This window comes from Octodon degus, unplaced genomic scaffold, assembly GCF_000260255.1.
Source record: "Octodon degus isolate 3935 unplaced genomic scaffold, OctDeg1.0 scaffold00006, whole genome shotgun sequence".
Classification (NCBI taxonomy): Eukaryota; Metazoa; Chordata; class Mammalia; order Rodentia; family Octodontidae; genus Octodon; species Octodon degus.
Genome location: NW_004524582.1, coordinates 361,642 through 365,449, shown reverse-complemented (window position 1 = coordinate 365,449; position 3,808 = coordinate 361,642). Strand labels below are relative to the sequence as shown.

At 39.1% G+C, this 3,808-nt stretch overlaps 1 non-coding gene across 1 annotated transcript; it reads right to left on the bottom strand.

The window, feature by feature from the left end:
- Positions 1 to 601: 601 nt before the first annotated feature.
- LOC111812466 lies at positions 602 to 765 on the bottom strand. Its single transcript, XR_002817966.1, has one exon. It is a non-coding gene; the product is annotated as a U1 spliceosomal RNA (small nuclear RNA).
- Between the last annotated feature and the right edge of the window lie 3,043 nt (positions 766 to 3,808).

Sequence of the window (3,808 nt, the reverse complement as noted above, 5' to 3'; positions counted from 1 at the left end):
ATTAAGCTGGTTTGGAATGTACAGCTGTCACTGAATTCATTGCTGCAATAAGGGTCTACATAGGCCTGGCTGGAAGTCTGGTTCACACAAGTGAACTCCATGAAACTACAAGAAATCATTCCCCCTACCCTGAAAGGACGAGCATGTCACCAGTGAAGAGAAGAAGTACTGCCAAATAGACAATACTTTTTCTGTTTCAATTTCTCCTCACATCTCAATTTATTTCTTAATTTCAGTTTAAATTTTTATTACTCCATGTTTGCAACCTATAATGATTATATTTATTGTGCTCAGTTGTTCAATGTACAGAACACAACTTCTCTTGTTCAGTTTCTCTCATCAGTGCCAAGTTGTGTGGGACTGAGCTGGCCAGCTCTTCTAAGCTCATGTCCTGGGTAACTGGGTACTTTTCAGCTGCTTCTCTTTAGAAAGTCTTTTAGGAAATTCCTTCTCATGTGAATTCTATTCACTTGTCCTCTGGATTCCTGGCCCCAATGTTGTGTTTATGTCTTCTTAGAAAAGCTTTCCCTATCTGAAAAATAATCAGGTTACATATTATGTACAATGACAGCATTTTCCTATTTCTTTCTTTTTCTTTTTCCAGGGGAGAGCATGAACACAGTCCCCCACTACCACAAATTATGCCATCGAATTTCCAACATTTGGGGAAATCACAGGGGTCAGCACATTCGGGGTGCGATGGGTAAGCCTCACCCTGGGAAATCCACCTTTGTGATTGTGGTATATCCCCTACCAGGATTTTAAACATGGCTCAGGTTATAAGATGCTCTACTTTTAGAGAATATGCTTTTGAGCAATGACTACCTCTGGTGACCTAAATTCATCATTTGAGAGCTTCACTTAAGCAATTGGACTGAGTTCTTCTGAATCTAATACTTCATAGGGTCATGAAGGTATGACAAAAAGACCCCTTGGATAAGCCCTACTGTGATCTTGCAGTGTAAAATATTATCATACAAAGATGGTAGAGAGTATGCTATACAATAGGTATTTTCTCTAAGAGATATATATCTCTTCTAAAATCTTGAGATATAAAATGAGTAATATGTAGACTTCCTATCTAGATAAATGTTCCTAAAAGATAAATGCAACACAAAGTAAAGTTTAGTAAGATAATCACATACAAAAAAAAATATAGAATAAGAGTAGAGTATTTCTAACATGATCTGTGAATTTGGAAGGAAAGCCAAGAAAGACTTTGTAAAGGAGACAGTGGGGTGTGTTTCTCATGGAATGCAGGAGACAAGCTGTTTGCCATCTCGACCGGAGCCTGTAGGGCTCTTGGATCACAGGGGGCAGCTGAACAAGAGCAGTCAGTCAGTGTTTCATTACTGTGTTAAAATAATGCCAGCCTGCCTTATATGTGCACAAGTACCTCATAATAACCAGGTATTTCCCATTGCGCTTTTCTTGTATCATTGATGTTATGCAGTCCACTTATATGTAAGCTATAACCATCAAATATATTGTTGCTGTTAGTGTTTGGTGGAACTTTACCTCTTTGCTCAATGAAGGACAAGAAACAATAAAGTTCTTCAGTTTACTTATTCCTCCCTCTCCTTTAATGTTCTTTCTTTTGTTTATAGATCTCAGTTTCTTTCTTCTTTTTGGTACTGGGAATTGAACTCAGGATCTTTTGACTGGTGCTGTGCCACTGAGCTAGATCCCCACCCTAGCTCTGAGTTCCTTATCACTTTTCTTTCTGAAGGACTCTTTAGATATTCCCTAGAAGGTCAGTCTCCTGGTAATAAATTCCTTCACTTCATTTTTTTTCTGAGGGAAGTCTATTTCTCCTTCACTTTTGGATTCTATCCTATAATTTTGTGGGATACAGCATTGTAGGTGGGTCTTATTTTATCTGACAAAAATTTAGATACTTTAGGGACTTACCATTCTTGAATGCATGGATTATGAGGAGAATCAGCTCAAATTCTTACCTCTGCTTATTTTTTTTAATCCCGTTGGTCAACAGTTGTTCCTCTATATTTAATTTACTGCCACTCAAACATGGTATGCTCTTACCACTTAAGTTATTATCATTTTGGCATTTGTTCTGCTTGGTTTTCCTAGCTTTCTACGTCTATAGTTTGATGCCTGATATAAATGTAGAGAAATTTTCCATTATTATTACTCCAAATATATATATTTGCCCCTTTCTTTCTTCTCCTTATAGAAGTCCTTTTAAGAATATGTTGCATCTTTTGTGATGGTCTCAGAGTTCTTGGATATTCCAGTCTATGTTTTTAAATATTATTTTTCTTCTTTTGTATTTTTCAAGTTTCTAGGACTATAGCTCAGAGATTCTTTGGCTATTTCCACTTCACATAATGAGCCCAACAAGGAAATCCATCCCTTTTCTTACAGTATTCTTTTTAAACATTTATTTATTTATTTATTTCGTATTTTAGGGGAGGGTCTACAGGGTGTCCAGGGTCTTGCTACTAAATCGGACTTGTACTGATCCACCTATTTACAGCCTCCCAAGAGCTGGGGTTATAGGCAAGGGCAACCACGCCCACTCTCTGTTGCTGTCTCAGCACGCTCTGGGGGTGGGGCCAGTACAGCAGGCCTGGGAATCGAACCCTCAGCCCCTGTGCCTGTTACCGTATTCTTAATTTCTTTTTATTTATAGACTTCCCATCTGTCTGCTCACCTTGCCCATATGTTCCTATCCATTGTCTACATTTCCAAGCATTAAGTTAGCAGAGTCTTGGTAGAGCATGCTCAGAACTGCTCTAAATTTCTCAGATAACAATTCCACATCCTTGTCATGCCTGTGAGGTTCAGCCTTCTTGACATACATGAGGTTTTTTTCCTGCTTTGTTGGTTTTTGCTCAAAATGGGCACAACGGCTAAGAATCTCTGGTAAACAGGGTTTTCATGATAAGCTGGTAAGGTATTGGCAAAAGGGTAATACCTCTGATTGGGTCTCTGTCTTTTAGGGAGCTCATGTCCCTGGCTATAACCTTTGCGATTGTTTCTCCCTACCATCAGGTGGTCACATGGCAACAGAGAACTGAGGTTGGGTGTTTGTCTTCCCTGGAGCTTAGTGGGCTTTTACAAAACTCCATGAGCTCAGTCTCTGGTCCACTAGTTCCTCCTGGGGACAGGCCTTGTACGGAAGAATGGAATAGTCTGGTATATTTCCCACTGGAAGCTGGAAGTTTTCCTCTGATCTTTACTGTCCAATCCTGGTGGATATTCTAGAGGTAAAAGCAAGGAAGTCCCTTTCATAAAACCCAGAAGCTTTAACTTCCAGCTCTCTGAACTTCCAGCCATTTATCAACTGATGCTCACATTTTCCTTTGCTGGTTGTTTCTCCTGCTGTTGTTTCTGTTCCCATACACCACTATTTGCTGTACATATTTGCCTAGCTCTCCAATGTGGGGGCAAGCAGTTTGCCCTGTGACCTTTGTTCTTTTGTGAACAAAGAAGAGGTGTGGAGTTTTTAGTTTGTTCAACTTTTTATTTGTTGTTAAGGTGAAGTGTTGATTTATAAGCTGTTACATGCTGTACTAGAAGCCAGAAGCCTTCATACCTTATTATTTGAAGGCACATATATAATATTTTAATCTCTAAACAATCAAGAGTTCCTTGTTCTTCCAGAAAACAGAACAGCCCAACATAGCCCGTCATCTCTAGTGCCTGTTATGCTAATTATACAGCCTCCAGTGCTTATAAAGCTAAAATTAGTTGGATGTAACAATCTGATATCTTCTCTGGAGTACATACTTTTGATTTGAGACTCCAAATGCAAATGGACCACACTTAACATAAGAGCTCTGGG